Source organism: Pseudopipra pipra, chromosome Z, assembly GCF_036250125.1.
Source record: "Pseudopipra pipra isolate bDixPip1 chromosome Z, bDixPip1.hap1, whole genome shotgun sequence".
In the NCBI taxonomy this organism is placed as follows: Eukaryota; Metazoa; Chordata; class Aves; order Passeriformes; family Pipridae; genus Pseudopipra; species Pseudopipra pipra.
Genome location: NC_087581.1, coordinates 17,529,130 through 17,539,453, shown reverse-complemented (window position 1 = coordinate 17,539,453; position 10,324 = coordinate 17,529,130). Strand labels below are relative to the sequence as shown.

At 42.9% G+C, this 10,324-nt stretch overlaps 1 protein-coding gene across 1 annotated transcript in view; it reads left to right on the top strand.

Annotated features, from left to right (window-relative positions):
* Positions 1–27: 27 nt before the first annotated feature.
* Positions 28–10,324, top strand: part of ELOVL7 (ELOVL fatty acid elongase 7) — a 56,181-nt gene continuing 45,884 nt past the window's right edge. The window contains exons 1-2 of the mRNA XM_064643188.1: positions 28–1,116; positions 1,168–1,290. The gene's annotated coding sequence lies outside the window, so the exon portion shown is untranslated. The remainder of the gene's footprint in view (positions 1,117–1,167; positions 1,291–10,324) is intronic.

Genomic DNA, 10,324 nt, shown 5'->3' with positions numbered 1-10,324 from the left:
GACTAGCTCAGGAACCAGCTTATTTTTATCAGTGTCTAGGTGGAGCAGACTGAATCCATTTTCAAGTGCTTATGTGCTGTGAGAGTCAACAGGTTTTTGTGCCTGTTCTCTAGTATTTTCAGTTTTGTATGTTTTTTCCATAAAGGCAGTATTCAGTTCAGAAAGAGATATGGGGATCCTCTATTCAGGTATTTATATGGTGACCCCATCAGGTAGTATCTGAATCTGCCCAGCAAGTTAAGAATAGAAACTAGTTTAATTAGAGGTTTTGTTGCTCCTGTAGCAGGTTTTTAAGATCAGTCTTTTATGTATGAATTTTTCACACATCCCCAGCCAACTTGAAGATTTCCTGGAAAAGCAGGCTTGAGGTACAGTACAAGGCAGAGAGTGGATCACATTTCAAGAATGTTGAATGTAATCCTTCAAAACTGTTTCAAAACATTTTGTGGTCCTAATGCCTGTTCTGTTTTGAAAGGGAGGGATTTTATGGGGTTATTCTCATCTCAGTCACTAGTTTGTGCTTCAGACATAATGTAGTCACCAAGCTGAGAGCTGAGTTAAAGGTTAGTGTCAGATATAGATGCAGCTCTACAGAGGAAAAATTCCTTCCAAAGTAGAGTGGAAGTTTAGACCACAAATTCAGACAAAGGGGAAAAACATTGTACAAACAAGTGAAAGGTAATAATTTAATCTTTGTATAGTGTGGAGATATTTCTGTCATTAGTATGCATGATAGAATAATTCACTGTGCTTCTTTATTTTGATATCTGTACAAGATACAGGATGTCAGATTCTACATGCCTAGCATTGTAAAATGATAACAGCTGAGGAGTGGGCATAATAAGGGAATGTTGTAGTTAAACAACCTTCATATTTAGTGCATATTTGCTGGGACAGATCCACTGTTGACTGTATAGCTGTAGGGTCAAGAATTCCAGAAGTTTAGGCTGAAGTTAAGGACCCACCTGACACTCACTTTACAAGAACAGAGAAGAGCATTTTCTATTTTTTTTCCCCATATTAGTTTTTATTACCAAGAGTGGCTGCTCCCCTCTAGAATTGGAAAAATGAGGGAACAAATTTGTCCCCATCTTCCTTAATGAAAGATGCTATAAGGTCTCCCTGGAACCTTCTCTTCTCCAGACTGAATAGCCCCAACTCACTCAGTCTTTCCTCATAAAAGAGCTGTTCTATCCCTCTGATCATTTTTGTGTCCCTCCTCTAGACCCATTCCAACAGGTCCACCTCTTTCCTGTGCTGAGGACCACAGAGCTGGATTCAGTTCTCCAGGTGGGTTCCTTTTTGCATGCTGATTTTTGTCAGGAGTTCCTTTTTCATGCATGCAGACATCCTCCCACCTTTGCCTAATTTCCTCACCCATGTGAACTTGGACTATCCTTGAAAATAAGCCAGCTCTCCTGGACACTCCTTCTCATCAGGGCCATGTCCCATGGAACCTTTCCAGTCAGAACCCTGAATAGGGATCTAGCTGGAAATGCAGAAGTTTTCCTCTAAACTTTTATGGGAATCATTTTCATACTGTTGCTGAATAACTTTTTACACATCAGGTTTGCCTAAGTAGCACCACAAATGTGGAATTCAGCTCAAGAAGAGGTGGGCTGAGAATTATTTGCCCAGGTATCTGCCCACCCAGACACCTTTGGGTTTAGTGTCCCAAACAGTTGAGAATAGAAATGTTTGCCTTATGGGCTTATTGCTCCTACTGTAGCTAGTATCTTGTACATAGGAGTCCTTTCAAATCTTCTTCTGGTATCAATTGTTGATGGCATTATTCTCCCTCTTGACTGTTTTCCTCTGCTGGAAGGGGAAGCATTTCTGGAGAAGGAAATGAGAAATACGAGCAATAATTCAGGCATATTCTACAACCTAGCACCTGCAAACCTTCCATATAATGGCAGTAGCTGATAGGTAGTGTTTAGTTTGCAAGACTTGAAACCTCTTGGTACTAGCCAGCATCTCAAACACCAGTTTCCAGGAAAACTATACTTTGAAGAATGGCATTTTTCTTATGATTTCCTTCAGTACTTCTAGTTTTCTGTAGATGTGGTAAATTTATTATTCAAGCTTTTTCTAGGAAAAAAGAAGTATTTTATGTCTGCTGCAATCTTATGGTATCTGTACTTAATTTCTAATTAAAGTGTTAGTATCTTCAAAATGAAAATTTTTAAAGGACAGTGAAGGTATCCTGTATATTGTTTTTCACTGCCAAGAATTAAGTACTAAGCCAACAGTATCAGTTGCAACAGTGCAATCTCTTGTTTATGTGTTAAATGTGATAATTAAATCTGAATCTTCTCCTTTGTTTATACCTATTCTGCTTCAGTGCTTATAACATGTGTTTTTATAGTATCAGAGCTCTTTCAGAACCAGAAAGGGATCAAGTAGAATAGTATAGACTTAATTGCACTTCCCATCCTTATATCAGTCAGAAAAAAACCATATCTGAAAATCCAGTCAGATGTCGAAATGGGTGCTGTGTTCATATTGAAATAAAGTTATTCACTTGAGAGCCAACTAGCTGATAGGTGGATTCTTACTGTTAAAAACAGTAAGAAAGTTAAGAATTTAAGGAGAGAGCTTAGGCTGTAATGAACTTCATTCTTATTGCAGTAGTGGTACTGGGATTTAGTAGTCATACTCTGTCAGAGAGCACAGAGAATCTAATCTTTTAGATTCTAGAGAATTTAATCTTTTCAGGCCATTCCAGAAACTGAATATTGCTTAGAAGACTTTCTTTGAGCTTGATACAGCCAATAGCAAAAGATGGAAAAGCATTTATTCTTACAAGAGATCAAAGAGTTTCCTTTCCCTTCTAGCCTAAGGAAACAATAAAGGTGGAGTCAGACTGAGCTAGTCCAACTGAAGAAATACAAAGAGCCTAAGACAAGCCTTCTTCAGCTTAAGTGGAAGTTGAGTTCTGTGGAGACAGTAAGATAGAACTCTGATTATTTATGTCCTAGGTTGTGATGCTCAGAAAGAATCTGATATTGAGACAGCCAAGAAAAGCCTTGTTCTTTTTTTCTTTCTGTACACAGATCTGGAAGAAAGCATTAGCACATGTGAATTTAAATATAGCTAACTCTCAAGTACTGGGAAGAACAAGTTAACACCATATGCTTACCTCCCTTTGCCCTTTGTTCTGTCCCTAGTGTACTAGCTCTTACATACAGACTGATAAGTTTAAAAATGTATGGATTTGTTTGCCACCTTTTTTTGCATTATTTGGGTTTGTAGTCAGTCCAGGCTTCTTGCTGCACAAGATATCTGTTTTTTTAAATCAAGAATGATTTCCTCAGTCAGGTTAGGGCCCAGAATTTAAGACCCCTATCATTGTAAACCTTAAAAAAATCTTAGATTTGAGAACATCTATAGAATTAGTTATGGGGTTTTTCACCTTTTATTTATCCTTGCATTATAGTCCTTATCCTACCTTGAATGTACACACACATATGTCTATGCACACAAGATATAAAAATGTTTAAAGTACCACTGCTTTGGTACCATTGGAGGATAGTTCTTGGTTTTCTTCCTACCTAATTTTTACATGCAAGTAATGGTCTGGTGCGTGTAGGTGAGAATTGCATGCTCTTTAGTGCTCACTGACCTGGGATCTGCCACTGAGAATGGCTAAGCCTAGTACTAGCTTAGTACACGTGTGCTGATGGTTTTGACACCTGAGAGACTTCTTGAAGGCAGTATATTTGTTTCAGTGGTCAGGAGTTAGTGCTTGTAATACCCTAAGAAACAGAAGTATGTAAAACATATCAATAAAGTACTTTTGTGTGGGTAAGGCTGAGTTATGAAATGGACATGTCTTCTTCCATCCTCCCCGTCTTTTGTTTTCTTCTAGTCTATTTTATAAAAACAGTGGGAATGGAAGATAAAAACGGATGACTGAGGAGCCAGGAATTCAGGCAGGTGCATAACTACTCCCCACAGCTTCATCCCTTCTAATCATATCTCTGTGTGTGTAGTCAGCCTTACCCACCAGCTCACAGGCTCTGCCCAGATGACAACTAACCAGTGTCATCCAACACACTGGGAACCCTTAACCACACCCAGTCCTGCAAAATTCCACCAAGCCCAAGAGACTGGAAAAAAATATTTGGGACTATGAAGGCAGGTTTCTATGTACATATGAAAGAATGTTTTAATTGCATAGGCACACAGCTTTGTTCTTATTTTTCATTTTATCACCATTTGCCTTCAAATTAAGGCAGAAAGAAATGAAGATATTTTTAGTTACATATTTTAGCTTTGTGCTAAGAATGAGTCTTTCCATCAGTCACTGAGGTCTGTACACTTAGAAGACTGGAAATCCAGCCTTTTCTTACAATTGTGGGACAGAGATACATCTGCAGTGCTAAACAGGTTTTGTAGTAAATTTCCTCATGCCAAATTGGAGATTATAATCAGCAGTTTTAATCAGTCCAACCAGTTATTTTTACAACCATATATTTGTAATCTAGAGTAGCATGCTTAAGCAAGAAGAGGGTAATGTATTCAGCAACAAAAATGATAGGTATATGCCTTTGTTTAATACAAAATAGATTAATATAGGGGTCAGAGAAAAGGGGTTTATTAAAACATTTTTTTGCTGTTCGCAGCAGCTACATTTGGAAGATACTGAACATTGTCCTTTTCTATTGACTGCAAAGCATTTATTTAACAGGATACTTTATGTTAGTAAAAGGTCTTAGCCTCCAAAATAATTATTAAAATATTCTATAAAACTTGGAATCATATTTTTAGAAAAGTTAGCTCAAAAATATTCATAACAGAAGAAGAAATATATTTTTACTGGAGATCATTGGCAAGAATAAACTTAAATTTGGCAGCCAGCCAGTTCCAAAATTTAAAGCTGATTCTTAATCCTCTCTGTTAGTAGTTCAGAATGGCTTCTGAAGGAACTGTAGCTATTAATGCCTGTGTGCAGTGTTTTACTTTCATCCACACAAATAGATCTTGGTCTGTATGGTGGATCTTGAACATATCATTGCCATTTTAAGGAAGGGAGGGAGCCTGTGAAGAAGAGAAAAGAGAGAACGAGAAGAGAGAAAAAAAGTTATTCCTTTTGTTGAACTTAGGGTGCATCTGTTCTGCAGGCAGCAGTGTGGTACAGAGCTGTTAACTTCAGCTTCTGTGAGCAGCCCCATCACACGCCGATGTACCTGGCTGGGGATGCTGTATTGATTCACCTTGATGGAGCTTTGCTGATGTGCTTCTTTCCTATTTTCTGTAGGTACACTGTGTCAAAGGACACAACAAACACTGCCACTGGGGGAGCCCACATTTGCTGTGATAAAAGATACACCAGAGAGTAGGTGTATGTTAAGAATATCAGGTTCTCATGTTTTGTGGCAGTCAGTAGGGAGTGTCTTGTGTTGCTCAACAGTTAATTACAGTTGCTATCACCTCCTACACTGTTCTGTAACACCACAGGAAATCAGCTGATGATGATTCTCATGCTAGCAAAGATGAAAAAAAAAGTTTTGAGACTTTATAAAATAATAGATTTTGCCCATCTCTAGTTCTTCCAGGTGGAGTATATGACCCCAGTGAATATATTTTTGTACCTGAACTGTGCACTGTGGCCTATCAGAGTTGAAGCTGTTAAGTATCCTAATGGTCTGATGCTGTTCTGTAGTTTTGCACTGTCACTAGTACAACAGGAGCCTTGGACTGAGCAGTTCTACCCACCTGCTGTGGGAAATGGTCACATTTGGCATGTGCTTGGAATGTATTGCACTTCTCAGGCTAGTGCATAAACTATTTCCCAAGGAAAATAAATCTCTAGAGTTGCATGGAACTTTGCCATCTGAACACTAATCATCATTGTTTATAAAGAAAGTTTCTAGAACACTTAATTGTTTTGCAGACAGCTAATTTACCTGAGGGCCTAAATGAATGTTTGAAACAACTGCTTCATCCTGTTCTGCCACTCTGGATAACTATTGAAGTTGAGGTTGACTAATGAAGTATATCAAAGTAATTTAAATAACACTCAGCAATGGACTACTATATTAGATGTGGATACCTGTGAGAAATGCAGAACTCTGTGGTATAAGAATTATATTTGTGCTTAGCAGAATTCCTGTTTTGGACTACAGGTTTCAATACCTTAGGAGGCTTGCTTTGTGTGCCCTAGATAGGTATAAGGTCATACTGGTACATCTCATATCAGTAAGGAAGTTTATTATATATTCTAGTGGCCTTGAAAACTGTCCTGGCAAAGCTTTTTCCCTGCCAGAAAGAGGAAAAATGATGCAAGTCAAAGGGTAGTAGTTCACAAGACTGCTCAAGCACTAAGCTTGACAGGAATAGGAAAAATAAGAGTTTTGTGACTTAATCCCAGCCAGCAAGTAAGCACCACACCACTGCTTGCTTAGTCCCTCCCCCCCTGGCAGGATGAAGGGGAGAAGACAATAGAAGGGTAAAAGTGAGAAAATTCATGGGTTGAGGTAAGAATGGTTTAATAATTTAAATAAAATATAATTGAAAGTTGTAATGAAAAGGAAAAAGAAAAAACAACACACACCAAAAACCCCAAAACCAACACCAACTAGAAACCTATCAAACCACAAAGAGGTAGAAATAAAACCCAAGAAAAATAATTGCTGCAAATAAAAACAATTGCTTACCTCCACATGACCAATGTTCCCCCTTCCTCCCCCTCACTTTCCCTCTACTTTTATTGTTGAGTGCAGTGCTTATATGAAAGGGAATTATCCCTGTGGTCACTTGGGGTCAGCTGTCCCCACTGTGTCCCCTCCCAACTCCTTTTGCCCCCCTGACTCCTCACTGGTGGGATGGGGTAAGAAGCAGAAAAGGCCCTGACCCCATGTAAGCACTGCTCAGCAACAGCTAAAACATCCCTGTATTATCAACCCTGTTTCCAGTGCAAATCCAAAACATAGCTCCATGCAAGCTTCTATAGAGAAAACAAACTCTACTCCAGGCAGAACCAGCACACAGAGGAAGGAAACAAAGGAGCCATTCCAGTTTACAGGTGGAAAAGTAGACCCCTGCTTGTGCCACAGGACACACAGGTGCAAATTCAGCACCACCAGAGGACAGTGTGAGTGGGGTCTGTGTGCAGTGCGAGCAGGTGAATGACTTGCTATGCCTGGTGGCAGAGCTCAAGGAAGAGGTAGAGAGACTAAGAAGTATTAGGGACAGTGAAAGGGAAATTGACTGGTGGAGTTGCACCCTTTTGCTCCCAAAAGAAGTCCAGAAGGAGACGGTGAAGCCCTGCCCCTCCTGCCATCAGGCAGTTGGAGCAAACCTGGTGGAAGGGGGGGGAATGGAAACAGGTCCCTCACCGGAGAGGTAAAAGAATCCCCTCCCAACCCCCACCTTCCCCCCAGGTGCCCTTAGAGAACAGATATGAGGCCCTGGAATCAGAGAACCAGGCAGAGAACAGACAAGAGGAAGATCTGTCTGGAAGGTCTCCTGTTCGCCCCCCATCCAGCAGACGGATTACAACCACAGCTACAAAGAAAAAAAGAAGGGTAGTTGTAGTTGGTGACTCCCTTCTGAGGGGAACTGAAGCCCCTATATGTAGACCGGACCCATCCCACAGGGAGGTCTGCTGCCTTCCTGGGGCCCGGGTGAGGGATATTAGTAGGAGACTCCCTGAGCTAATTCAGCCCTCAGATTATTATCCACTGTTGGTAGTCCAGGCTGGCAGTGATGACACTAATGCGAGAAGTACCAAGGCAATTAAAAAGGGTCGACTAGTTGATGGGACAGGAGCACAGGTGGTGTTTCGCCTCAGTTCCTGCAGTAGCAAGGATGAATGAGGAGAGGAGTAGGAAAACCTGTCTTATAAATAGGTGGCTAAGGGATTGGTGCTGCCGGCAGAACTTCGGGTTTTTTGACCATGGGCCAAATTCCATTATACCTAGTCTCTTCAAACCAGATGGGCTTCATCTATCTAGCAAGGGCAAAAGAACTCTAGCCCATAAGTTGGCAGGGCTGATAAGGAGGGCTTTAAACTAGGTTTGAAGGGGGCAGGAGTTGAAACTGGGCTCTCCAGAAAGGAGCCCAAGGGTGGACAGCCCAAGTTAAGACACAGTGACCATGGAATAATAGAGTTTTCAATACTCAGGGATGCAAGGAGGGCTGTCAATAAAACCTCTATGTTGGACTTCTGCAGGGCAGATTTCGGCCTATTTAGAAGACTAGTTCAGAGGGTACCCTGGGAAACAGCCCTTGAAAACAAAGGGGTCCAGGAGGGATGGACGTACTTCAAGAAGCAAGTTTTGAACGCACAGGAGCAGGCTGTCCCAGTGTGCCGAAAGGCGAGCCAGCGGGGAAGATGACCGGTCTGGCTGAACAGGGAGATTTTGAAAGAAATTAGGGTAAAGAAGAGAGCCTACCGATCATGGAAAAAAGGGCTGACTACTCAGGAAGAATTTAGGAATATAGTTAGGTCGTATAGAAAGAAAATTAGAGGGACAAAGGCACAACTTGAACTGAATCTCGCCGCCTCTGTGAAGGATAACAAAAAGTCCTTCTACAGATGCATCAATAGCAAAAGGAAGAGCAAGGAAAACCTCCACTCTTTACTGGACATGGGTGGGAATATAGTTATCAAAGATGAGGAAAAGGCTGAGGTATTTAATACCTTCTTTGTCTCAGTTTTCAACAGTAAGACAGGTTGTCCTGAGGACAGTTGGCTTCTGGAGCTGGTAGAAAGAGACAAGGATCTGAACAGCTCCCCTGTAATCCAGGAGGAAACAGTGACCTACTGAGCTGCTTGGATCCCCACAAGCCTATGGGACCAGATGGGATCCACCCAAGGGTGATGAGGGAGCTGGCGGAAGAGCTTGCCAAGCCTCTCTTCATCATCTACCAACAGTCCTGGCTCACTGGGAGGTTCCAGATGATTGGAAGTTGGCGAATGTCATGCCCATCCACAAAAAGGGCCAGAAGGAGGACCCAGGAAACTACAGGCCCGTCAGCCTGACCTCAGTGCCTGGCAAGCTTATGGAGCAGATCATCCTCAGTGCAATCACACAGCACCTACAGGATGGACAAGGGATCAGACCCAGCCAGCACGGGTTTAGGAAGGGCAGGTTCTGTCTGACCAACCTGATCTCCTTTTATGATCAGGTGACCCGCCTGGTGGATGAGGGGAAGGCTGTGGATGTGGTCTGTCTGGACTTCAGCAAAGCCTTTGACACAGTCTCCCACAGCATTCTCCTGGAAAAGCTGGCAGCCCACGGCTTGGACAGGGGCACTCTGTGCTGGGTTAGGAACTGGCTGGAGGGCCGGGCCCAGAGAGTGGTGGTGAACGGGGCTGCATCCAGTTGGCAGCCGGTCACTAGTGGTGTCCCCCAGGGATCAGTGTTGGGCCCAGTTCTGTTTAATATCTTTATTGATGATTTAGATGAGGGGATTGAGTCCATCATCAGCAAATTTGCAGATGACACTAAGCTAGGGGGGGAGTGTCGATCAGCTGGAAGGCAGGAGGGCTCTGCAGAGGGACCTGGACAGGTTGAAGAGATGGTCTGATTCCAACAGGATGAGATTCAACAAGGCCAAGTGGAGGGTCCTGCACTTTGGCCACAACAACCCCATGCAGCACTACAGGCTGGGCACAGAGTGGCTGGAGAGCAGCCAGGCAGAGAGGGAGCTGGGAGTTTGGATTGACAGGAAGCTGAACATGAGCCAGCAGTGTGCCCAGGTGGCCAAGAAGGCCAATGGCATCCTGGCCTGGATCAGGAACAGTGTGGCCAGCAGGACCAGGGAAGTGATTCTTGCCCTGTACTCAGTGCTGGTGAGGCCACACCTGGAGTACTGTGTCTACTTCTTTGCCTCTCAGTTCAGGAAGGATATTGAGGTGCTGGAGCAGGTCCAGAGGAGGGCAACAAGGCTGGTGAAGGGACTGGAACACAAGTCCTATGAGGAGAGGCTGAGGGAGCTGGGGCTGTTCAGCCTAGAGAAGAGGAGGCTCAGGGGAGACCTCATCACTCTCTACAACTCCCTGAAAGGAGGTTGTAGCCAGGTGGGGATTGGTCTCTTTTCCCAGGCAACTATCAGCAAGACAAGAGGGCATGGTCTCAAATTGTGCCAGGGGAGGATTAGGTTAGATATTAGAAAGAATTTCTTTACAGAGAGGGTGGTCAGACATTGGAATGGGATGCCCAGGGAAGTGGTGGATTCTCCGTCCCTGGAGATTTTTAAAAAGAGACTGGATGTGGCACTTAGTGCCATGGTCTAGCAACCGCAGCTTTAGTGGATCAAGGGTTGGACTTGATGATCTCAGAGGTCCCTTCCAACCCGGCTGATTCTATGA